Here is a 26952-nt window from a genome sequence, read left to right as displayed (position 1 = left end):
CAAAAGGGGATCTGGAGGTCTTTGTTCATCAGTCAATGAAAGTAAGCATGAAGGTACAGCAGGCAGTGAAGAAAGCGAATGGCATGTTGGTCTTCAAAACAAGATGAGTTGAGTATAGAAGCAAAGAGATCCTACTGCAGTTGTATAGGGTCCTAGTGAGACCACACATAGAGTATTGTGTGTAGTTTTGGTTCCCTAATTTGAGGAAAGGCTTTCTTGCTATTGAGGGATTGCAGCATATGTTTACAAGATTAATTCCCGGGATGGCGGGACCGTCATTTGCTGAGAGAATGGAGTGACTGGGCTTGTACACTCTGGTGTTTAGAAGGATGAGAGGGTATCTTATTGAAACATGTAAGATTATTAAGTGTTTGGACACGCTAGAGGCAGGAAACATGTTCCCGATGTTGGGGGAGTTCAGAACCAGGGGCCACAGTTTAAGAATAAGGGGTTAGGCATTTAGAATGGAGACGAGGAAACACTTTTTCACACAGAAAGTGAGTCTGAGTTCAATAGTTCGAGGTACTTCAATGAGGTAGATGGTAGGTCAGGAGCTCTCTCTTGTTGGTGATAGGATGCTTCAGTTGCCTGATAAGGACGGAAAAACAAAATAAACTAATCTTTCCCCATCTATTCAATATTGCAAACTTACCCATCAAGAGGGAAATGCCTCGTTGTCACCCTACCCCAGCAAACAATGATCTGTTCTACATTTTCCTTGACCTTTGTCCTTTTTGATCTCTCATTTTCTCACCTTACCCTTCCATGTCTCTCGTTTTCCTCTCCCCTGAATCTCAGTCTGAAGAATGGTCTCGTCCCCCTATCCACAGATGCTGTCTGATCCACTGAGTTGCTCCAGCATTTTATGCAAAAGAAACCGGCTAAGATGAGACAGCTTGGTCAGCATGGATGAGTGGGACAGAGTGGCCTGTTTCTGTGCATGAAGTTTACATTTTGATAGAGAGCCATGTGTGGCTTTTCAACATGATTTCCAATTGTTTTTTTAATCTAGCTGATCATTTTCCCAAGAGGGAGAAACAATTAACATTTACACAAAGAAGTCAGACTCTGATCACCCGATGTAAAAAATCTCAGTCTTTTAAAAGCATTCTGCATAACTAATTGCTTTCTTTATTTCAGGAATTCATCTTATACAGGAGAAATAAATCACACAAAGCATTACAATTATTAATTTCATGTAGCAAAAATGCTGTATAAGATAATGTCTCATAAAATGATCTATAATGTACAGTTCTGAGGTAATGAATGCATCATTAGATACACTAAACATTGACACATTTTGCATTAAAGACAAGTAACTCAAATGTATTTTATAAACACATTTCTTGTTCACAATGCCAGTTTTGGTGAGCAAATTGAATAAATGTACTGCATCTTATAGAGTTATAGTCATAGAGTGATACAGCATGGAAACAGGCACTTTGGCCCAACTTGGCCACACTGGCTAACATGTCCCAGCTGCACTAGTCCCACCTGCCCGTACCTGGTCCATACATGATTATAATTATGAACAATTGAAAGTTTGGGGAAAACAATCATACTAGTTTCACTGTCCCCGTGATTAATTTTACTGTTTGTATGCCTCTTTGTCATTTTCCCCTCATCCAACAATGAGCCATTGTACTTTTCCAGATCAGCATCTTCTTTGACATTTCACACAAGTTCTTTGTACCCTTCCATATCTCATTTCCCTCTATCCTGACTCTCAGTCTGAAGAAGGGTCTTGATCAGATAGTTGATGCAGATACACAGGGTCTTGGTGAGACCACACCTGGAGTATTGCGTACAGTTTTGTTCTAATCTGAGGAAAGACATTCTTGCCATAGAGGGAGTACAGAGAAGGTTCACCAGACTGATTCCTGGGATGGCAGGACTTTCTTATGAAGAAAGTCTAGATAGACTCGGCTTGTACTCGCTAGAATTTAGAAGATTGAAGGGGGATCTTATAGAAACTTACAAAATTCTTAAGGGGTTGGACAGACTAGATGCAGGAAGATTATTCCCGATGTTGGGTAAGTCCAGAGCAAGGGGTCACAGTTTAAGGATAAGAGAGAAATCTTTTAGGACCGAGATGAGAAAATCATTTTTTACACAGAGAGTGGTGAATCTCTGGAATTTTCTGCCACATAAGGTAGTTGAGGCCAATTCATTGGCTATATTTAAGAGGGAGTTGGATGTGGCCCTTGTGGCTAAAGGGATCAGGAGGTATGGAGAGAAGGCAGGTATGGAATACTGAGTTGGATGATCAGCCATGATCATATTGAATGGCGGTGCAGGCTCGAAGGGCCGAATGGCCTACTCCTGCACCTATTTTCTATGTTTCTATGTCTATACACCATCTGAGACTTCTGGACAGGCGCATAGATATGCAGGGAATTGATGAAGATGGGTTATGGGCAGGTGGATGAGAGATGGACTCAGCTCCATGTTGTGCACTGATATTGTGGGCTGTCCTTGTGCTGTACGGTTCTATATTCCATGTTCAATGTCCAAGCACCAGTTATGGTGGATTCCAGAGCAGCTCATTAGCCACAAAAACACTTTGCACCTCGGCCCAGATATTTTAGTTTAGTTTAGAGATACAGAGCAGAAGAGGCCCTTTGGCCCACTGAGTCCAAGCCGCCCTACGATCCCCGCACACTTAAACCCCAGTCCCACTGTACAAGTTCATTCCAAGAGTTCTCCCGAGTTTGCCCTGATTCGAACTCGGACATTTACGGTAATGGCCACTCGTCAGTACTCGAGGCTCTCGTGGACATTTTTCATCATAATAAAAAATTCTTCACGAGTCTTCCCGTGCATACCTGCCGTTAGTGAGTCTTCCCGAGTACCTGCCGTTAGTGCTAAGAGACGTCCTCGAGCTCTGACGTACCCGCTACGTTCATTCTCCGTGCTTACCACGAGTTTGATTTTTTTTAAACTCGGGAGAGGCCTTGGAATGAACTCGTACCGTGGGACAGGGCTTTAACACAATGCTGCACGCACTAGGGACAATTTTGCATTTATAACAAACCAATTAACCTACAAACCTGTACTTCCTTGGGGTGTGGGAGGAAACTGGAGGTCCCGGAGTAAACGCAAACAGGTTACGGGGAGAAGGTACAAACTTGGTAAAGATAGCACTCGTAGTCAGGTCCCTGGTGATGTAAGGCAGCAACTCTACTGCAGCGCCACCGTGCTGTTGTGGCAGGTTCTGTGAGGAGCAGTCTGCTTTGGGGGCTTTCTTGATGCTGATGTTCTGGGGTCAGTTTAATGGAGACACCAAACTTTATGTTGAAAGAGGAACATTTTGCATAACATCTTAGAGGAGGGAGGTTTGGAAAGCTGGAAAGGATGCCGAGAATGTATGTATTTCAGCATTAGAAACAAAAACTGAAGCTGCAAAGTATAATGAAGGATAGTTTGTAAAGAATAATGCACCTGTCCCACTTAAGAAACCTGAACGGAAACCTCTGGAGACCCAAGGTTTCTGTGCAGTTCCCGGAAGTTCCCAGTGGTTTTTGTCAGTCTCCCTACCCGCTTCCACTACCTGCAACCTCACGGCAACCACCTGTAACCTCCGGGAACCGCACGGAAACCTTGGGTGGGGCGCAAAGTCTCCAGAGGTTTCCGTTCAGGTTTCCCAAGTGGGACAGGGCTTAAGGGAGAGTGAAATCAGAGTAATTAATTTGATCTCTGCATGATCATTAACCAACCAGAATTTCCTTCAACTCATCGCACCCCTTGATATCTGAAAATGCTTTCTCAAAATTGCCCCTTTCCTCCTCCATGTTTGTAGCTATCTGTCGGATCATCTTTGACATTTCAGTTATCTTTCTTCCAAGTTCATTTACGTCTTTAATTTTGAGAAAGATATCCCATGCCAACCTGAGCTCTGCCAGAACTCCTGACACAGTTCTGATTGTTCTCAATGCATCCTGAGTCCTGTTCACCAGACCCTGGGCGACACTAATAAAGTCTGCAGCTGGTTTCCTCTTCTTTTCAATCTCAATCAAGGACGGGTTGAGCTGAGTTAATATATCTGTCAGGCGTTTAGTGATTTTTAGGTATTGTTCCACAATTTCATTCACTTTTTCCTGTTTTTGTTTTTGGTATGCAATATTAGCAGAATTGGACTTGTAGTTAGAGATCATACCTGCCATGGCCACCGCCATCCCCGCCCCAGTGATCACTAGCGAGATTCCGAATGTGAAGGGAGCAACAACTATTCCTGCGATGCCGATGATTCCCCCCACGACTTGTGTTTTAGTGCATGCTTTTTTTGCGATGAAGACTTCACTATGATAATCGACAATTGCATCAGCAATTGAGCGCAGTTCCACAATGTATTCTGTTGATTGCATCATCCACCGGGGACCCTCCACTTGAAATTCTTTCCATATTCTTTCTAGAATAATGCAAAGATAATATCTATTTAATGTTTAATCTCGTCCAGTCACATACTGGTATAACACAATTGGAACTCAAATAGAAACAAATAAATGCCTGATTTTGTACCCCTCGTACACTTTAACGAGAGCTGGGCATAATGTAGAGTTCTTCTTGCATCACCTCCACCTCCGCACCTCATTCTGTAGGAAGGATTCCTCGTATCCCAGAGATGAACCATTCTCTCATCTCCAACATCCCTCCTCCTCTTGGACACCCCGTGCAAGGCTTAGTGCAACTGCCAATGAAACATCAATCATCTTGACTTCTCAACTCCTCTCACCCACTCCAATCTTACCCCAACCACCTTTTACCTGACACACATTGTCCTGCCTCCCCTCTCACCACCCCCAACAATCAGTCTGAAGAAGGATCCCAACCTGAAACATCACCGATCCATGTTCTCCAGTGACCTACTGAGTTACTCCAGCACTTGTTTTCTTTTAATTGCATCTGACCGATGAATGTCAGTGTACAAAATGCCTTCTATACCACCCTGAGGTGGTTCAGATCAGAAGCTAAACACAAGAAATTGCAGATGCTGGAATCTTGAGGAAGGGGGAAGAAAGCTAGAAGAGAGTTGAGGCAGGACAAAGTGTGGCAGATAATAGGTGAACATTGGTGATTAGAGTTTTTGATAGTCGTAGAGTGATGCAGTGGGGAAATGACAAAGAAACATGGAAATTAGGTACAGGAGTTGGTCATTCGGCCATTCGGCCCTTCGAGCCAGCACCGCCATTCAATATGATCATGTCTGATCATCCAAAATCAGTACCCCATTCCGTTTTTTTCCCCATGACTTCAGCCCAACTTGCCCACACCGGCCAACATGTCCCAGCTACACTTGTCCCACCAGACTGCATTTGGCCCGTATCCCTCTAAAGGAGCTGTCCCACTTGGGTGACCTAATCTACGTCTTTAGAAGAATGTTTTTGACCTTCAAACTCGCAGCATGGTCCACACGTGGTCCTAGGAGGCCCTATGAGGTCACTGGAAATCTCCTTCATGCTCGAGGGAAGTTCCTGAATACTCGTGGCCTCAGCTAGTTCGCGGAAACATTTTCAGCATGTTGAAAACTTTTCCGCAAATAAAATTTGGTCTGCATGGTTCTTTTTAACTCGTAGTGCAGTGGAGTGGGGTCACTATTTATCTCCTTTGCTGACCATGCATTTTGATTAGGGACATGACTAATCTTGCCATGTCCCTTCTCATCCAAATCATTGATATAGATGACAAACAGTAATGGGACCAGCACTGAACCCTGAAGCACACCACCAGTCACAGGCATCCAGTCCGAGAAGCAACCTTCAACTATCACCCTCTGCTTCCTTCCATGATGCTGATTTTTAGTCCATTCCTTGGATCCCGTGCGAGCTAACCTTCCAGAGCAGCTGCTATTTGGAACCTTGTAGAATGCGTTGCTGAAGTCCATGTATACAACATCTACAGCTCTACCCACATAAACCTTTTTGGTCACATCTTCAAAAAATGCAATGTGATTCAGAAGACATGACCTACCACGTGCGAAACCATGCTGACAATACCTAATCAACCCATCTAAATGCATGTATACCCTAATACTTTTTATGAATGATCCTTCTGCAGGTACTCACATATAATCATACTCATAGAGTGTGGAAACAGGCCCTTCAGCCCAAATTGCCCACAACAACCAATATGTCCCATCTTCACTAATCCCACCTGCCTGCATTTGGCCCATCTCATTAAAACTCTCATCTTGACCACTTCCGGTTTGCTTTTTTTTTAAACTTACACAAAAACGGTTCCCTTTATTGCATGGATTTTTTTCGCCACCTTAATCACGGTCCTCCTCTGCACCAAGCACACCAGGTTTTGTTCCAATCGGTGGAATGTTACAAAAGTTATGAAGGTTTAAAAAATTGTGAGATCAGCAGATTGGTCTTCTCGCCTGTTAGTCACCATGAAGGTAATGCCCCTTCCGGGGCCCGCTGGAAAATAGAGCCCCAGAGGTGGGGCTGAGTCCACAAGTAGCGCTGATTGAGTCCATAAGAGTGGAGTCGGGAAAGCCATTGTGTGCAGTTGGGAAAGTCTCTGTGTGCAGTCGGGAAAGCCGCTGTGTGGATTCGAGAAAGCCACTGTGTGGAGTCGGGAAAACTGCTGTGTGGAGTCGGGTGGTGCTGTGTGGTGCCGCGGCCAGAGGCCGCTGAGTTGACCCCCCTCCTCTCCCCACACCCGCCCCTTTCCACTCCCCCTTCCGCCATTCCCCCCTCCCCCTCCTCCCCACACACCCCTCTCACCCCCCTACACACACACACCTTTACCCCTCCCTCATTCCTCCCCCCCACAACACCCCACCCTCCCACACCAGCCCACCAACTACATCGCCCCTAACCCCCCACACCACCCCCTCCTCACCCATCCCCCTACCTCCCACCACCCCCCACAACACCTTTCCACCCACACCACACCCTCCCCCCACACAAACCCCCAACCCACCCGCTCTCCCCCACACCACCCCCGCCCTGCCCCACACACCCCCTCTCCCACACCATGGTGGAATATTGCATTGGGGAATGGGTTACATTGTGGGACCAGGCCTCCCATGTGAGTGGGACCAAACAAGTCCCACTAAGCCTAGTATCCTTCTAAACCTGTCCTGTCCTGTCCATCTACCTGTATAATTAGATACATAGATACATAGAAAATAGGTGCAGGAGTAGGCCATTCGGCCCTTCGAGCCTGCACCGCCATTCAATATGATCATGGCTGATCATCCAACTCAGTATCCCGTACCTGCCTTCTCTCCATACCCCCTGATCCCTTTAGCCACAAGGGCCACATCTAACTCCCTCTTAAATATAGCCAATGAACTGGCCTCAACTACCCTCTGTGGCAGAGAGTTCCAGAGATTCACCACTCTCTGTGTGAAAATGTTTCTTCTCATCTCGGTCCTAAAGGATTTCCCCCTTATCCTTAAGCTGTGACCCCTTGTCCTGGACTTCCCCAACATCGGGAACAATCTTCCTGCATCTAGCCTGTCCAACCCCTTAAGAATTTTGTAAGATCCCCTCTCAATCTCCTAAATTCTAGCGAGTATAAGCCAAGTCTATCCAGTCTTTCTTCATATGAAAGTCCTGACATCCCAGGAATCAGTCTGGTGAACCTTCTCTGCACTCCCTCTATGGCTATAATGTCCTTCCTCAGATTTGGAGACCAAAACTGTACGCAATACTCCAGGTGTGGTCTCACCAAGACCCTGTACAACTGCAGTAGAACCTCCCTGCTCCTATACTCAAATCCTGTTAGCTATGAAAGCTAACATACCATTCACTTTCTTCACTGCCTGCTGCACCTGCATGCCTACTTTCAATGACTGGTGTACCATGACACCCAGGTCTCGCTGCATCTCCCCTTTTCCTAATCGGCCACCATTTAGATAATAGTCTGCTTTCCTGTTTTTGCCACATAAATGTTGGGATAGTCCCAGCCTCAACTATCTCCTCTGCCAGCTTGTTCCATAAAAAGTTACCACTCAGATTCCTATTAAATCTCTTCTCCTTCTCATTAAACCTATGTTCTCTGTTTCTCAATTACCCTTCTCTGGGCAAGAAACTGCATTTACCCAATCTATTCCACTTTATACACATCTTATACACATTTTATACACATCTAAAAGATCATTCCTCATCCTCCTGCGCTCCAAGGTATAGAGTCCCAGCCTGTTCAACCTCTCCCCATAGCTCAGGCCCTAAATTAAACTATGTGGGGCCCAAAGCTGCGCACAATCCTTTTCAATTTTCACCAGTGTTATAAAGTACTAGACTAAGTAGGACCTGTTGGGTCCCAGTCACACAGGAGGCTTGGTCCCCCAACGCAACCCGTTCCCCAATGCAATATTCCACCACTCACACATAACCCCTAACTGTGCAGGCGCGGCTCATTTCCCCTCATCCCCCAGCACTCCCTCCCCCTCATGGGGGGGGTCGTGGGGGCGGGTGGCAGCGAGCGTTGTGGACTTAGAGAAGGGGGCGGGAAGGGGACTGTGGGTGGTGGGAGGGGTGTATGCAGGGGCGAGGGCGGGGGGGGAGGGGGGGGGTGTCGAGGCGGGGGGAGGGGGTGTGGAGGTGGGGTGATGTGGGGAAAGACCTCGGGGAAAAGATGGGGTCATGGGTGAGAATCACGGGGGAGGGGGAAGGAGCTAGAGACGGGGATCAGAGGGGAAGGGGCTGGAGGACACAGCGGGAGCTGGTCACTGGACGTTCTCCTCCACTAGGATCAGTGATTCCATTTTCCATTTGGCGACGTCTCTGACTCCGCGCTGGGCCATGCCGGGATAGGCCGGGATGGGCCGCTTCTGGTCCTTCCGAAAATTGTGGAGAACTCCGCCCGCCATCCAGAGCCTCCCTCAGCTCCGGTAAATACGTGATGGCGCAGGAAGGGGCGGACTGTCCCGCAGAGTGACAGGGGAAAAGACCAATCCACATGTAGTCGACTGTCAGGAGAGTAGATCGATCTGCGTACGCGCAATTTTTAAACCTCGCTAACTTTTACATTAGACCACCGATCGGAACGAAACCTGGTGCAATCGCAGCAGAGGAGAACGCTGAATACGATGGCAAAAAAATCATAGCGCTATCGCTTACTGTTTTTACGCAAACCGAATGACCACGCAAACAGGAAGATAACAAGATCAGAGCTTTAGTTATGTATAGAAAGTTGGCAAAAAGAAATGAACCAGTGGTCTGAGATATTCAACATGAAGATTATGTGTAGGAAGGAACTGCAGATTCTGATTTACACCAAAGATAGACACAAGATGTTAGGGAAACTCAACAGGACAGGCAGCATCTCTGGATAGAAGGAATGGGTGACATTACGGGTCGAGACCTTTCTTCATTCTGATGACGATTATGATGAAAGTTGTCTTCAATAAATCTCACATAGACCAAAGAAGAGTTACCAAGTGGTTGAACACAGTTCATCGACTGCTGGAAATGGAGGAATTCTAATTGAAACAGGATTCAGGGTGGCAGTTGTGAATGTTCACTGAAAGACCTACCTGTTTCTGCATCCAATCCCATTTTGTTTTCAAGTAATAATGCAGGACTGCAATTTGGATGCAATTGGTTTGATGAACGTCAATTCCAGTCTGAGGCAAAATAAATGTTAAACACATTCCAAATTACATTTACACACAAAATGTACTGATGTTATATACTTCAACTTACTTCACATTACAGCTACCAAGCTGTGCAAGTTGCCAAAGAAATGCACCAGATATTAGGAGTTTACAAATGTCTATGTAGATCATGCATTCTCCAGATAACTTTGAAATAGCAGTTGGTTTAAGTAGCAGTTTAGTGAGTGGAAAGGAATGATATGAGATAGATGCAGAGCAGTAGAAACAGGAAACAGGAACTTTGGCACAGTGAGTCCACACCAAACATCGATCTATTCACACCCATGATGATGAGAGGAAGGAAACATAGATAGAAACATAGAAAATAGGTGCATGCGTAGGCCATTCGGCCCCTTGAGCCAGCACCGCCATGAGTTAGCATGAGACGTGACCCATTCCTTCTCTCCAGAGATGCTGCCTGTCCCGCTGAATTACTCCAGCATTTTGGTCAATCTTTCTCCCAATGTCAACAAGACAAAGGAGATCGACTTCAGGAAGGAAGCGGTGCACGGACCTCAGTTTGCATTGATGGCACCTAAGTAGAGATGGTTCAAAGTGTTTGGAGTCACTATCACCAATGACTTCTCCTGGATCACCCATATTCCCCCCGAAGTGGGAGTGGAGCGCCGCGACGCGGAGGGCCCGAACGCTGGATACGGGAGTCAAGATCGTTCCGTCAATGGGGACTCGAGGCCCATGACCGAGGAAGAGCTAGGGGTAGGACTTGAACTTTATTTTGTCCTCCACCACAGTGAGGAGTGTGTAGGAGTCACTGTGGTGGATGTTCAATGGTAAAATGTGTTTTGATTGTTCCATTTCCCAGATGGCTGCCGGAAGGGAGAGTGAATGCTGATGCGGTTAGCTGCCGCTGCTCTCTCTTTGAATTGTGTATTGTTGATGTCCTCACTATTTATTTTTGTTTTGTTTTAGTTCAGTCAATATAAGCAAGCAGCAGTGGGAGCGGCAGTGAGGGAGCGGCCTTGTGAGGGAAGTGCCCTGTGAGTAAAGTGTGAGCCTTTGGCTCGAGAGTCTTCGGCGAGGAGGCTGAGGAGAGGAGACCACGCAATACGCTTGAGAGGTAGAGACGAAAGAAGGAGATGTCAGGCAAGCGGATTCAGTGTGATGCTTCCAGTATGTGGGAGGTCAAGGACACTGCTGGTGTCTCTGGCTGCTACAAATGTGAGAAGTGCATCCAGGTACAGCTCCTGAAGGACCATGTTGGGGAACTGGAGAAGCAAGTGGATGACCTCAGGTTTGTCCGAGAAACTGAGTCGTTCCTCGACAACTCCTACAGTAAGATTGTTACACCTAAGGTACTGGAAGAGGGAAGATGGGTGACGGTGAGAAAGGGAGGGAAACATGGAATGCAAGCGTCCCTGGGTGTTGTACCTCTTGTGAACAGGTTCACCCACTTAGAAGCTGTCGGGACAGAAGACGTTATCACACTGAGCGGCGGACTGGCTTGCGAAGCAAAAAGGGCTGGTGAGCCAAAACCAAAGAGGCCAACGTCAGGCAACGACATTGTAGTTGGAGATTCCATTGTGAGAGGTACGGACAGGGGTTTCTGCGGCAACAGACGGGATTTGAGGATGGTGTGATGCCTTCCTGGTGCCAGGATCCAGGATGTCACGGACAGAGTGCAGAAAATCCTCAAGGGCGAAGGTGAACAGCCGGAAGTGGTAGTGCATGTCGGCACAAACGATGTCGGAAAGAAGTGCATGAATATTCTGCAGCGTGACTTTTGAGAGCTTGGAAAAATGCTGAAAAGCAGGACCTCCAGGGTGGTTATCTCCGGTTTGCTTCCAGTTCCTCGTGCTGGCGAGAGCAGGAACAGGGAGATACAGGACCTGAATGCGTGACTGAGGAACAGGTGCAGGGGGCAGGGATTTAAATTCTTAGATCACTGGGGTCTGTTTTGGAGTAAGGGGGAACTGTACAAAAGGGACGGGTTACATCTTAACAGGTGAGGGACCAGCATTCTGGCAGGCAGGTTTGCCACTGCTGCACGGGTGGTTTTAAACTGAATAAGGGGGGTGGGTGTCAAATGGGATAGTCGAGGATGGACTTAAAGGGAAAGAGAGTAAAGGGATAGTTAATGACCCCAGAATTAACGGAAAAGAAAGCTCACAAAGGGATAGGAGAGTATGGCCAAGTGTAATAAGGATCGATGTGAAAAGTGAGAAGCGTAAGGAATTAAAAGTATTGTATATGAATGCGCGAAGTATAAGAAGTAAAGTAGATGAGATTGAGGCTCAGTTAGAGGTTGGTAGGTATGACATTGTGGGGATAACTGAGATGTGGCTGCAGGAGGATCGGGCCTGGGAACTTAATATTCAGGGTTATACATCCTATAGAAAGGACAGGCAGGTGGGCAGAGGAGGGGGGTTAGATCTGCTGGTGAGGGAGGGAATTCCATCCCTTGCAAGGGAAGACATAGGGACTGACGAGGTAGAGTCACTGTGGATTGAGTTGAGGAATTGTAAAGGCAAGAAGACACTAATTGGTGTTATTTACAGACCCCCAAATAGTAGCCCGGATGTAGGGTGTAAGTTGCAGCAGGAGTTAAAACTGGCATGTAACAAAGGTAATGCCACTGTGGTGATGGGGGATTTCAATATGTAGGTAGACTGGGAAAATCAGGTTGGTTCAGGACCCCAAGAAAGAGAGTTTGTAGAATGCCTCCGAGATGGATTCTTAGAGCAGCTTGTAATGGAGCCGACCAGAGAAAAGGCAATTCTGGATTTAGTGTTGTCCAATGCACCAGATATGATAAGAGAACTCGAGGTAAAGGAACCGTTTGGAGTTAGTGATCATAATATGATTAGTTTTAATCTGCAATTTGAGAAGGAAAAGGTTAAATCGGAAGTGTCAGTGATGCAGTTGAACAAATGGGACTATGAAGGCATGAGCGGGGAGCTGGCCAAGGTAGACTGGAAAGGGATCCTAGCAGGAATGATGGTGGAACAGCAATGGCAGGAATTTCTGGGCATAAACCGGAAGACGCAGGATCATTTCATTCCGAAAAGGAAGAAAGATTCTAAGGGGAGAAGGAGGCAACCGTGAAGAGAAGTTAGGGATAGAATAAAGCTAAAAGAAAAGATGTATAACATAGCAAACAGTAGCCGGAAGCCAGAGGATCGGGAAATTTTCATAGGACAACAAAAAGAAACAAAACGGGCAATACGGGATGAAAAGATGAAGTACGAGGGGAAGCTGGCCAGGAGTATAAAGAAGGACAGTAAAAGTTCATTAGATGTGTTAAGGGAAAAAGAGTAGCAGAGGATCTAAGGGAGTAGAGGAACTGAAATAAATTTTCATTAGGCGAGAAATAGTATTGGGTAGGCTAATGGGACTGAAGGATGATAAATTCCCTGGGCCTGATGGTGTGTTTCCCAGGGTCCTCAGGGAGGTGGCTCTAGAAATAGTGGATGCATTGGTGATCATTTTCCAATGTTCAATAGATTCAGGATCAGTTTCTGTGGATTGGAGGATAGCTAATGTTATCCACTTTTCAAGAAAGGAGCGAGAGAGAAAACGGGGAATTACAGACCGGTTAACCTGACTTCGGTGGTGGGAAAGACACTGGAGTCAATTATTAAAGAGGTAATTATGGGGCATTTGGATAGCAGTAAAAGGATTCAGATTCAGATTCAGATTCAGAAAACTTTATTGTCTGTCGTAACAGAAAATCTTCTTTGACGTGGCTCAACATACAAACAGGACAATGTACTGATAAGCAGTCATACAACACAGATTTCTGCGAGCACACACAATGTGTATAGATCTTAAAAGCAAGTATAAAGATTAAAAACTGTAAAAATAGACAAGATAAAAGTTGTGGATACGTGTAAAGTGACAGTGCGTCAGGGTTAATTTGTCCCTTGTTCATTTTTTATTTAAATCTGTTTATGGCAATGGGTATGCATGAGTTTTTGTGGATGTTTTTCTTGGACAGGGGGACTTTATATCAGCGGCCTGATGGCAGAAGTTGGAAGGACTTGTGCAGCGGGTGGGTGGGATCCTGTGTAATGAGGTTGGCTTTCCTTTTAACTGCCTGGGTGTGGAGTACTGATAATTGATTTTGAGTTTTGCCAGTTATTTTGCTTGCTTGATTGATGATCCGGGAAAGCTTTGATTTGTCTTTGACAGAGGTGAGGGTGAACCAGGATGTGATGTTAAAGGTGAGTACAGATTCTATAAGTGATTTATAGACAGCTGTTAAAATGTCCTGTCTGACATCAAAGCTCCTGAGTTTCCTCAGCAGGAACAGGCGTTGCTGTGCCTTCTTGTACACAGAGTCTGTGTGCTGGGAGAAGGACAGGCGGGTGTCAATCTCTGTGCCCAGGTATCTAAAGGCCTCTACCTGCTCAACTGTCTGCCCATTCAGCCTCAGAGGTTCAAAGAGAGGTTGGGGGGAGGATGTTCGCCTCCCCCCACAACACAGCTCCTTGGTCTTGGAGATGTTAAGCTCCAGAGAGCTCTCTTTGATCCACAGCATCAGGGTGTTGACCTGCTGATAGTAGGCAGCCAGAGAAGTGTGATCCTTGATGTGGGCCACCAGGGCCATATCGTCTGCATACTTAAAAAGGGAAATGTCACTGTTATTGTTTGTTATGTTGTTTGTGTAGATGGAAAATAAAATCGGTGATAAGACACAACCCTGGGGGACACCAGTGTTTAAAATCATGTTCTTGGATTTAAAACCATTTACCACCACATGCTGAGGCCGGTCCTGCAGGAAGTCTTTTATCCACAGGATAAGTGATGGGTTGACTTGTAGATCCAGAAGGCGGTTGCAGAGGGTGACCGTGTTGACTGTGTTAAAAGCGGAAGAAAAGTCCATAAATAAAATCCGTGTGTGGGGAGTCCAGCTGTCTGCTAACTGTGTCCAGGAGAGTCAAACAGGCATCCTCCACCCCACGCCTTGCCTTATAGGCAAACTGGAGTGGGTCAAGCCTGTCCACCACCATAGCAGTGAGGTGATCACTTACCACCCTCTCCATACACTTGGAAAGAATGGATGTGAGTGCCACCGGTCTGAAGTCCTTCATCTCCCTGGCGTTAGATTTCTTCGGCACCGGTATAAGTGTGGACTCCTTCCACATCCGTGGGACACAGCTGGAGTCAAGGAGATGCTGGAATAGCTGAGTGATGATATCACCCAGCTGAACTGAGCATTCCCTCAGCACCTTGCCCCTGAGCCTATCCGGGCCAGAAGCTTTGTGAGGGTTGATGCGGCCCAGTATAGATGTAACCTTCCTTTTATCCACTGTAATTGATGAACTGCTGGTGAGGGTCCAGTCATTCTGGGGGTGTGTCCTGCCAAACCTGCTGTAATAGATGTTGAGTTGCTCAGCAAAGGTGGCGGGGTCAGAGCATTGGATCAGGGCCGGTTTCTGGGCTCTGCCCATCATGGTGTTAAGTCCCTGCCATGCCTCCCTTGCATCGCCAGTGGTGAATTTTTCCTCCACTTTGTTTTTGTAGTGGAGTTTGGCCAGCCTGGTCTTCCTTCTCAACTCACTATTATACTGTTTTACTCTGTGTTTGTCTCCCTGTAGGAATGCCACTTTTTTGTTGTTAAGACACTGCTTCAGGTCCTTGGTAACCCAAGGCTTGTTATTAGGGTACAGCTTGACCTGTTTTGTTGGTATAACAGCGTCCACACAGAATGACAAATAGGAGGAGATAGAGTCTGTCAGCAGATTTAGGTCTCCCTCACAACTTTGGAAAAATATTTCCCAGTCAGTGATCTCCATGCAGCCCCTTAATGCATCGACAGAGTCATCGTTCCAGACTTGAATAGTTTTTGTTTGTATATCTTCTGTTTTTAGTTTTTGTCTGTATTTTGGAAGCAGCAGAATGACATTGTGGTCGGAGCGACCGAGTGGTGGGCGGGGCTTTGAGACATAGGCTCCCGGTATGTTACCGAAACACAGATCCAGCGTTCTGTCAAGTCTGGTAGGTGTGGTGACATACTGCTCCAAGTTTGGAAGCAGTGTGGTGACATCGCATCTGTTAAAATACCCGAGCAGGAAGACAGGCTGATCGCTGCTCTGATTGACAGCTCTGTTGAAACAGTCAGCAATGCGCTCCGCTGCAAATGCATTATCAGGTCCAGGGACATACGCTAGGATAACTGGATAACTAGGATTAGTTCAAGTCAACATGGATTTACGTAAGGCAAATCATGCTTGACTAATCTTCTGGAATATTTTGAGGATGTGACAAGTAAAATGGATGAAGGGGTGCCAGTGGATGTAGTGTATCTAGACTTTGAGACAGCCTTTGATAAGGTCCCGCACGGGAGACTGGTGACTGAAATTAGAGCACATGGTATTGGGGGTAGAGTGTTGACATGGATAGAAAATTGGTTGGCAGGCAGGAAGCAAAGAGTAGGAGTGAACGGGTCCTTTTCAGAATGGCAGGCAGTGGCGAGTGGAGTGCCGCAAGGCTCGGTGTTGGGGCCGCAACTGTTTACCATATATATAAATGATTTGGAAGAGGGAATTAGGAGCAACATTAGCAAGTTTGTGGATGACACAAAGCTGGGTGGCAGTGTGAACTGTGAAGAGGATGTTAGGAGGTTGCAGGGTGACCTGGACAGGTTGAGTGGGTGGGCAGATGCGTGGCAGATGCAGTACAATAAGGGGGAAGATTATTGTACTGGGCGTACTTGTACACCGGTCACTGAAAGTTGGCTTACAGGTACAGCAGGCAGTGAGGAAAGTTAATGGAATGTTGGCCTTCAGTATAGGAGTAAAGAGGTTCTTCTGCAGTTGTATAGGGCTCTGGTAAGACCACATCTGGAGTATTGTGCACAGTTTTGGTCTCCTTATTTGGGGAAGGACATCCTTGTGATTGAGGCAGTGCAGCGTAGGTTCACGAGGTTGATCCCTGGGATGGCGGGACTGTCATATGAGGAAAGATTGAAAAGACTAGGCTTGTATTCACTGGTGTTTAGAAGGATGAGGGGGTTCTTATAGAAACATATAAAATTATAAAAGGACTGGTCAAGCTAGATGCAGGAAAAATGTTCCCAATGTTGGGCGAGTCCAGAACCAGGGGCCACAGTCTTAGAATAAAGGGGAGGTCATTTAAGACTGAGGTGAGAAAAAACTTTTTCACCCAGAGAGTTGTGAATTTATGGAATTCCCTGCCATAGAGGGCAGTGGAGGCCAAATCACTGGATGGATTTAAGAGAGAGTTAGATAGAGCTCAAGGGGCTAGTAGAGTCAAGGGATATGGAGAGAAGGCAGGCAGTCATGATCACAATGAATGGCGGTGCTGGCTCAAAGGTCTGAATGGCCTCCTCCTGCACCTATTTTCTATGTTTCTATGTTATTCTTAAACTGTGGCCCCTGGTTCTGGACTCCCCCAACATCGGGAACGTTTCCTGCCTCTAGCGCATCCAAACTCTTAATAATCTTATATGTTTCATGTAATAATCTTATATGTTATATGTTTCCCTGCCACAGAGGGCTGTGGTCAAGTCACTGGATGGATTTAAGAGAGAGTTAGATAGAGCCCGAGGGGCTTTGGAGTCAAGGGATACGGGGTGAAGGCAGGCACGGGTTATTGATAGGGCACGATCAGCCATGATCACAATGAATGGCGGTGCTGGCTCGAAGGGCCGAATGGCCTCCTCCTGCACCTATTTTCTATGTTTCTATGTTTCTATGTTTCATTCCGCTTATATGTTTTGTAATCTGCTTACTAAATTTTGTAAGGCGTCCTTGGAAGTTCTTGAACAGCGCCCACAAGTATAATGTATAATAATAATAATAATAATAATAATAATAATAATAATAATAATAATAATAATAATAATAATAATAATAATAATAATAATAATAATAATAATAATAATAATATTGAACCAACGACCAAGACATCACACAAACGCTTCTACTTCCTGAGAAGGCTTAGGAAGTTTGGCATAGAAACATAGAAAATAGGTGCAGGAGTAGGCCATCCGGCCCTTCGAGCCTGCACCGCCATTCAATATGATCATGGCTGATCATCCAACTCAGTATCCTGTACCTGCCTTCTCTCCATACCCCCTGATCCCTTTAGCCACCAGGGCCACATCTAACTCCCTCTTAAATATAGCCAATGAACTGGCCTCAACTATCTTCTGTGGCAGAGAATTCCAGATATTCACCACTCTCTGTGTAAAAAATAATTTTCTCATCTCGGTCCTAAAAGACTTCACCCTTATCCTTAAACTGTGGCCCCTTGTTCTGGACTTCTCCAACATCGGGAATAATCTTCCTGCATCTAGCCTGTCCAACCCCTTAAGAATTTTGTAAGTTTCGATAAGATCCCCCGTCAATCTTCTAAATTCTGGCGAGTACAAACCGAGTCTATCCAGTCTTTCTTCATATGAAAGTCCTGCCATCCCAGGAATCAGTCTGGTAAACCTTCTCTGTACTCCCTCTATGGCAAGAATGTCTTTCATAATTAACCTACTTACTGTACCTGCACATCTTTGGAGTGTGGGGGGAAACCGAAGATCTCGGAGAAAACACATGCAGGTCAGAGGGAGAACGTACAAACTCTGTACAGACAGCACCCATAGTCAGGATCGAACCCGGAACTCCAGCGCTGCTTATTCCCTTATCATGTACTGTATCTGTACACCGTGTTTGGTTCAATTGTAATCTAGATTATTGTCACATGTACCAAGATTCAGTAAAAAGCTTTTGTTGCATGCTAACCAGCGAGTGGAAACACAATACTTGATTGTCTAAATATTATTCTTACCCGGACACCTTGTAAACAGACGACACCTCTGCACCTCCTCCAATTTCTGTTTGCCACTCTGGAAATGAAATGTTACTTTACTACCTGGAGATCACTTCTTATATTCCCACTACTGTTCCTCGCCCTTGCTGCTAGCCTATCAAAAATTCATTTCACAGAAGCTGTCTGACCTGCTGAGTTACTCCAGCAATTTGTGTTTTGTCCAAATAAGGATAAAGTGCGATGTTGCAATCTGCAAGATCATATGGAAAAGGATTGTGTAGGAAGGAACTGCATATGTTGGTCCACACTGAAGATAGGAAAAAAGAAAGTGTACGGTCAAACATCCAAATGCTAACTACTGTTTACATATAACTGGAGATCTGGAATTGATAAATGGGCCAGCATTCATTGTGCTTCGTTTGTTGCAAGATTCAGACACAGTTTCTTGCCAGCTGTCGGGACACATTCAGAGACCCAGAACTTCCTGTCCTCTATCACGGAGATCTTGGAGGATAGCAAGCGGAGGAGTCTGGACCAACCACTGACCCTGGAGGAGCTGACTGGCTCCATCCGTTCCTTTGACTCGAGTAAAACTCACGGAAGCGATGGCTTACCAGCCGAGTTGTATTCGGCTCTGTGGGACTGGGTGGGACCGACCTGCTGGAAGTCTACAACGACATGCTCCTAGCCTGCAGCATGTCAGACTCCATGAGGAAGGGCAGTATCTCCCTAATCTACAAGCAGAAGGGAGAGATGAAGGATATAAAGAATTGGAGACCCATAACATTGTTGAATGTAGACTACAAGATCCTGTCTAAGGCCATCGCCAACCGGGTCAAGTCTGCTCTGGGACAGGTGATCCACCCGGACCAAACCTGTGCTGTACCTGGCAGGAAAATCTCAGACAGCCTAGCGCTGCTGGGAGATACCATCGCCTACGTGCAGGACAGACGGGTGGATGCCTGCCTGGTCAGCTTGGACCAGGAGAAGGCCTTCGACAGGATATCGCACACGTACATGAGGAACGTGCTATCCAAAATGGGTTTAGGGGAGGGAATCCGAAATTGGATCAAACTGCTCTACACCAATATCTGTAGTGCAGTACAAATCAATAGGTGGGAAGCAGACAGTTTCCCTATAAGGTCTGGAGTCAGGCAAGGTTGCCATCTCTCCTCTGTCTTGTTTGTCTGCTGTATTGAACCTTTTGCCAAATCCATCAGGAAGGATGCGAGCATAAGAGGAGTGATGTTGCCAGGCAGTGGGGGCATTCAGGTCAAAACCTCCCTGTACATGGACGATGTCGCCGTCTTCTGCTCGGATCCAGGGTGGGTCCGCAGACTGATGAGTATCTGCGACCAGTTTGAGTCGGCCATTCGGAGCCAGGGTGAACAGCAGGAAGAGCGAGGCCTTGCTCTTTGGCAACTGGCCCGACCGATCTTCCGTCCCCTTCACCATCAAGCCTGACTTCTTGAAGGTGCTGGGGATCTGGTTCGGGGGGGCTGAGGCGTGTGACAAGAATTGGCTGGAGCGGATAGCCAAGGTGGGGGAGAAGCTGGAGCTGTGGAGGCAATGCTCCCTCTCCATAACCGGGAATAATTTGGTCATCGGGTGTGAGGTGCTCTCGGGGCTGCTGTACTTGGTGCATGTGGTGGCGCTGGTAAATGGCTGCGGCTCGCCTGCAGTCCGTTTGTCTTTACTTTTTTGTGTTGTTTTTTTTCGTTTTGTCTAGTTAAGTTTTTGTTTTTAGGTTGTGTTTATGTGGGGTGGGGGGTTGAAACGGGGCTTGCTGTCTCTCCCTTCGGGGGAATACGACTTTTTTGTCGTATCCCCCTTCTCTGCCTCCGTCTGTGCTGAGGCCTAATGGCGGAGCTGGCAGCCTCGAGACTCCGGAGGCAGAGCCAGTCTGGACATGCCCTGGGCTCGCTCCCGTGAGGGCGGCCCAGCTCGGGGTGGAATGGTGCTCCTGTGAGGGGCAGTGACGCTCCCGTGCGGGCGGCCTGGCGCGGGGCTGAGACTCTCCCGTGAGGGGCTGTGACGCTCCCGTGAGGGCGGCCCAGCTCGAGGTGGAATGGCGCTCCCATCGGAGCGGCCCAGCTCGAGGGAGGAACGGCGCTCCCGTCGGAGCGGCCCAGCTCGAGGGAGGAACGGCACTCACGTGAGGGCGATCCGGCTAGGGGCTGGAACGGTGCTCCGGTGGCTGGGACGGCGTTCTGGAGGCGGTGACCTGTGTCCGGGGTTCAGCTGCGGGACAGCGGCTGCGTCCGCTGGACTGGAGGGCGGCAGCTTCGACCACCCCGGGCCGCGGTGTTTGAGCCGGCCCGTTCGCGGAGCTCGGTGAGCCGCGGGACTGACTTACCATCGCCCGGTGGGGTATCGCCTCAGCGCAGAGGGAGAAAAGGAGGGAAGAGACTGCAGCCCTAAGATTTTTGCCTCCACCACAGTGAGGAGGTGTTTGGAGGACTCACTGTGGTGGATGTTAATTTGTGTTTAGTGTTGTTTATTATTGTATGATGTATGTATGACTGCAGGCACGAAATTTCGTTCAGACCGTAAGGTCTGAATGACAATAAAGGTATTCAATTCAATTCAATTCAATTCAATTCAATTCAATTCAATTCAATTCAATTCAATTCAATTCAATTCAATTCAATTCAATTCAATTCAATTCAATGTGTGGCCTGTCCTTCCCTCCTACGCCACAGGGATCACCCGGGTCGTCTTCAAGTTCATCTGGGGGTCGACGATAGACCGGGTGCGACGGGCCACAATGTACAAGTCGGCAGACAACGGGGGTAAATGCGTGCCCAACTTCGCCCTCACCCTGATGGCCACCTTCGTGTGTGGCTGCATCAGGTGGAGTGTAGAGCCAAGGCACGTGGGCACCAAGTGTCATTGCCTGCTGAGGTTCTACCTGTCCCCGGTGTTGCGATGGAGGGGCCTGGCGCAGATGCCACGCAATGTGCCAGTCAGCTGGACATTGCCGCCCCATCTGTCGTCTGTGGAAAGGTTCTTCCGGTACAACACCTTTGACCACATGTCCATTGGGCAGTGGTCAGCATGGAACGTCCTGCAGGGAAAGGACTCGATGGATCCAGTGGCGTGGTTCCCAGAGCAGACTTGTCTGGCAAAATGCCTCATCGCCAGAACTTACCAACAAGCACCAAGACCTGGCTTGGCTGGTGGTGAGGGGAGCCCTCCCAGTCAGATCCTTCCTACACCACCAGAACTTCACTGCCAGCGCACGTTTCCCTCGGGACGACTGCTATGGAGAGCAGATGGTTGCCCACTTCTTTGCAGAGTGTGGATTTGCAAAAAGAGTCTGGAGAAATGTGCAAGGGTCCCTGGAACGGTTTATCCTGAATAGCTCCGTCACAGAGGACTCTGTGATTTACAGACTGTTCCCAGGAACACATTCAGAGACTGACATCGAGTGCTGCTGGAGGGTCATCAACTCGGTGAAAGACGCTCTTTGGTCTGCCCGAGCGTTGATCACCACCCAGCAGAGCGAGATGTCCATCGGGGAATGTTGCCCACTGGCCCGCTGCAGACTGCTGGAGTACGTGCTGAGGGACGCACTGAAGCTCGATGCAGCCAACGCCAAGGCTCTGGGGGGGAGGACCACAGTCTAGTGTCCTTCCGCTGGAGGACATGGGGAGCACAGTATGGTGGAGACGCCTCTCAAAATAAGGGAAGGTATCCCACGCCAGGTGGCCACAGGAGTGCCACGGGTGGTGGACAGATTTGAGAACAATTGAACAATGTATTGAACAATTTGTTTAGCCTCCGAAAATGTCGGATGAATTCTTTCGCACGGTTCACGTATTGTATATATTTATTATTTGAATAAAGTCTATTTTGAAATTTAAAAAAAAAAGACATTGAGTGCTGTTGGAAGGTCATCAACTCGGTGAAAGAAGCTCTTTGGTCTGCCTGAGCTTTGATGACCATCCAGCGGAGCGAGATGTCCGTCGGGGAATGTTGTCGACTGGCCTGCTCCAGACTGCAGGAGTACATGCTGAGGGACGCACTGAAGCTCGGTGCAGCCAACGCCAAGGCTCTGTGGGGGTGGACCACAGTCTAGGGTCCTTCCACTGCTGGACATGGGGGACAGGGTGTGGTGGAGAGGATAAGGGAAGGGATTCCACACCAGTGGACCACATGAGTGGCAAGGGTGGGGATAAATTTGGTGGAATTTGTGTAAACAGTATTGAATGTTTGTATAGCCTCCGAGAATGTCGGATGGATTTTTTTTGCGCAGTTCCTGTATTGTATATATTTATTAATTTAATAAAATCTCTATTTACATTTTTTTTAAAGCTGTTATCAGGTAACTGAATCATCCTACCACGACCAGAGAGCAGTCCTGACTTACCATCTACCTCATGGGGACCGTCGACTATCTTTGATCAGAATTTACTGGATTGACTTTTCACTAAATGTTTTTGAGTTCTTTTAGTTTAGTTTTATTTTTAGAGATACAGCGCGGAAACAGACAATTCGACCCACCGTGTCCGCTCCGACCAGTAATTCTAGTGCATTAACACTATCCTACACATACTAGGGCCTCCACTGCTTTCTGTGGCAGTGAATTACATGGATTCCCAACTAGGTGAAAACATTTTTTACTCATCTCAATCCTAAATGGCCGACCACTTATTCTTAAAATGTGGCCCCTGGTTCTGGATTCCCCCAACATTGGGAACATATTTTATGCATCTAACATGTCCAATCCCTTAATAATTGTTTATGTTTCTATAAGATATCCTCTCATCCTTCTAAATTCCAGTGAATGCACGCCCAGTCGCTCCATACAAGACCAGGCAGTACAGTTTCATATTCTTGGAAATGCTGTGACTTACAATCAGATCATTTTCAGTTTCCTCAAAACCTCATTAGCTGCAGATCTCACTCAAGCTGTAAGGGGTGTGTCAGTGTCCAATTTAAACCTGGCTATTGTACTGTCTTTACCTTCGCACGACATGGTAGAGCAGCGGTAGATGCTTTACAGCGCTCACAGTGCCAGAGACCCGGGTTCAATCTCAACCAGGAGTGCTGTCTGTAAGGCGTTTTCTGTGTGAACTGTGAAGAGGATGTTCGGATGTTGCAGGGTGACCTGGACAGGTTGAGTGAGTGGGCAGATGTGTGGCAGATGCAGTATAATGTAGATAAATGTGAGGTTATCCACTTTGGTGGCAAAAACAAGGGGGCAGATTATTATCTCAATGGGGTTAGGTTAGGTAAGGGGGAGGTGCAGCGAGGCCTGGGTGTCCTTGTGCACCGGTCACTGAACGTTGGCGTGCAGGTACAGCAAACAGTGAAGAAAGCTAATTGAATGTTGGCCTTCATAACATGAGGATTTCAGTATCGGAGTAGAGAGGTTCTTCTGCAATTGTATAGTGCTCTGGTGAGACTGTATCTGCAGTATTGTGTACAGTTTTGGTCTCCTAATTTGAGGAAGGACCTCCTTGTGATTGAGACAGTGTAGCGTAGGTTCACAAGATTGATTCCTGGGATGGCGGGATTGTTATTTGAGGAAAGAATGAAAAGACGAGGCTTGTATTGACTGGAGTTTAGAAGGATGAGGGGGTATCTTATAGAAACATATAAAATTACAAAAGGACTGGTCAAGCTAGATGCAGGAAAAATGTTCCCAATGTTGGGTAAGTCCAGAACCAGGGGCCACAGTCTTAGAATAAAGGGGAGGTCATTTAAGACTGAGGTGAGAAAAAACGTTTTCACCCAGAAAGTTGTGAATTTATGGAATTCCCTGACACAGAGGGCAGTGGAGGCCAAATCACTGGATGGATTTAAGAGAGAGTTAGATAGAGCTCTAGGGACCAGTGGAGTCAAGGGATATGGGGAGAAGGCAGGCACGGGTTATTGACAGGGGACGATCAGCCATGATCACAATGAATGGTGGTGCTGGCTCGAAGGGCCGAATGGCCTCCTCCTGCACCTATTTTTATGTTTCTATGTTTCTATAACATTCCGTCATCAATCATATAGACGGGCATGGGAGGATGAACTGGCTCAATCCATAATGAATGACACATGGGATGAAAGTTTACAATATATACATGATTGCTCATTAAACACTAGACATTCCTTAATACTATTTATAATATTACATGGATTACACTATTCGAAGACAAAATTAAACAGGATCTTCCCAAGTATTTCCCCTCTCTGTGATAAATGTCAATTTCAAGAAGCCAACACTTGTAACTTGTACAAAGATGCAACATTTTTGGACGGACATTTAAAAAACTATCTCTAGTTATCGATAATCAAGTTCAAGTTCAAGTTCAAGTGAGTTTATTGTCATGTGTCCCTGATAGGATAATGAAATTCTTGCTTTGCTTCAGCACACAGAACATAGTAGGCATTGACTACAAAACACATGAATAAATAAACTGATGAAGTGCAATAAACAGATAATGGGTTATTAATGTTCAGAGCTTTGTCCGAGCCAGGTTTAATAGCCTGATGGCTGTGGGGAAGTAGTTATTCCTGAACCTGGTCGTTGCAGTCTTCAGGCTCCTGTACCTTCTACCTGAAGATAGCAGGGAGATGAGTGTGTGGCCAGGATGGTGTGGGTCTTTCATGATACTGCCAGCCTTTTTGAGGCAGCGATTTCGATAAATCCCCTCGATGGAAGGAAGGTCAGAGCCGATGATGGACTGGGCAGTGTTTACTACCTTTTGTAGTCTCTACCTCTCCAGGGCGCTCAACTGGACCTAGATCCAAAATTAACAATATTAGGATTATCAGAACATGGCACAAATTTTACGATAAGCCGGAGACACTTTCTTGATTACAGTTTAATAACTGCAAAAAAATGTATACTTAAATTTTGGAAAAAACCAGCAACCCCCAAAATTAAAATGTGGATTATGGAAATGACCGAGACCTTGCATTTGGAAAAAATAAGATTTGTCTTAATTGACAAACTAGAACTATTTTTTTTAATATGTTCTCCATTTAATGAATTTTTTAAAAGTAAACTGGTTTAACACAAAATTAAAGTTAAAACTTGAATTTAGGGCTGGGTGAACAACTATACTCAACATCTCCTGGATCGATCTCCACAACCTTTATATTTGTAATCGCCTTTCTTTCTTGCTTTATTTCTTTCTACTAGTAAAAAAAAATGTATTAATATAAATAAAATGTTTGACTTCCCAAAACTCAATACCTCGGACCTGCCTGAACTAAACTCCATTAGACGACTTGACCAACTGATCAAGATCCTGCTGTCACTTTTGATAACCATCTTCAATCTCTATGATACCACCAACTTTAGTGCTTTCCGCAAACCTACTGAACATGCCTTGCACATTTTAATCTAAATTATTGATATAAACCACAAACAGTAAAGGGCCCAGCACCGATCCCTGAGGCACACCACTAGTCACGGGCCTCTGTCCTGAAAAGCAACCTTCCACCATCACCCTCTTCTTCCTTCCATGAAGCCAATTCTGTATCCAGCCAGCTCGCCCTCCCAGGGTACCATGTAGTCTAAACTTCCAGAGCAGCCAGCCCTGTGGAACATTATCAAAGGCCTTGCCGCTGTTCATATAGACAACGTTTACAGCCTTGCCCTTGTCAACCTTCTTGGTTACATCATCAGCAAACTCAATCTGATTCATGAGACAAGATCTCCACAAGTCAACCAAGGTGGTGTAGCGGTAGAGTTGCTGCCTTTCAGCGCCAGAGGTCCTGGTTCAATCCCGACTACAGGTGCTGTATCTACGGAGTTCCTACATTCTCCCTGTGACCATGTGATATTTTACCAAGTGCCCTGGTTTCCTCCCTTAGTCCAAAGATGTGCAGGATTTTAGGTTCATTGGCTTCAGGAAATTTTTTAAGTTGTCCCTAGCATGTTGGATAATACTTGTGAAAGGGGTGATCGCTGGTCAGCAGGGACTTGCTGTGACTCTCTAACTAACTTCCCTATTCCTCACTTTTCCTGCATTTATATATTGTAAAGTCTCTTAATAGCCATATTAAATCTACCTCCACCACCACCCCTGGCAACACGTTTCAGGAACCTAACAGTCTCTGGGTAAAAATCTGCCTCTCATATCTCCTTTAAAATTTATCCCTCTCACCTTAAAGCTATACCCTCTTGTCTTTCACATTTCCACCCTGAGAAAGGGGTTCTGACTGTCTACCCTATCTACGCCTCTTACAAGTTTATTAGGTCTATCATGTCTCCCCTCAGCCTCCGATGCTACAACAAAAGGATGTGTATAAAATTAGTGAAAATTGCCAGTGCACACACTGTGCTGAACAGCCTATTTTTGTGGTCTGTGCCTCTGTTTCCAGGTCTAGTTGCCTGATACCGGGACGGATGTGGAGGCTTCTGAAAGGGCGCAGGCGATGTTTACCAGAATTCGGCCTGGATTTGTGGTTTGTGGGAATAAAGAAAGTTTGGACAAACATGCATTGTTTTCTCTGGAGTCCATCACACAGATCGGACTCCCCACCACCGACTCCATCTACACCTCACACTGCCTCGGAAAAGCAGCCAACATAATCATCGACCTTTCCCATCCTGGTAATACCTTCTTCACCCGCTCCCACTATGCAGAAGA

At 46.5% G+C, this 26952-nt stretch overlaps 1 long non-coding RNA gene across 2 annotated transcripts; it reads right to left on the bottom strand.

Annotated features, from left to right (window-relative positions):
* Nucleotides 1-4271: 4271 nt before the first annotated feature.
* LOC116982402 lies at nucleotides 4272-18434 on the bottom strand. Of its 2 annotated transcripts, none has more exons than XR_004414454.1 (3): nucleotides 18382-18434; nucleotides 9491-9580; nucleotides 4272-4408 (listed from the first exon to the last, which is right to left on the bottom strand). It is a non-coding gene; the product is annotated as an uncharacterized LOC116982402 (long non-coding RNA). The 2 variants fall into 2 exon arrangements; XR_004414453.1 differs by lacking the exon at nucleotides 18382-18434 and adding an exon at nucleotides 10335-10346.
* Between the last annotated feature and the right edge of the window lie 8518 nt (nucleotides 18435-26952).

Source organism: Amblyraja radiata, chromosome 1 (assembly GCF_010909765.2).
Source record: "Amblyraja radiata isolate CabotCenter1 chromosome 1, sAmbRad1.1.pri, whole genome shotgun sequence".
In the NCBI taxonomy this organism is placed as follows: Eukaryota; Metazoa; Chordata; class Chondrichthyes; order Rajiformes; family Rajidae; genus Amblyraja; species Amblyraja radiata.
The sequence above is the reverse complement of the archived record's forward strand: the minus strand, read 5'-3'. Positions and strand labels throughout refer to the sequence as shown.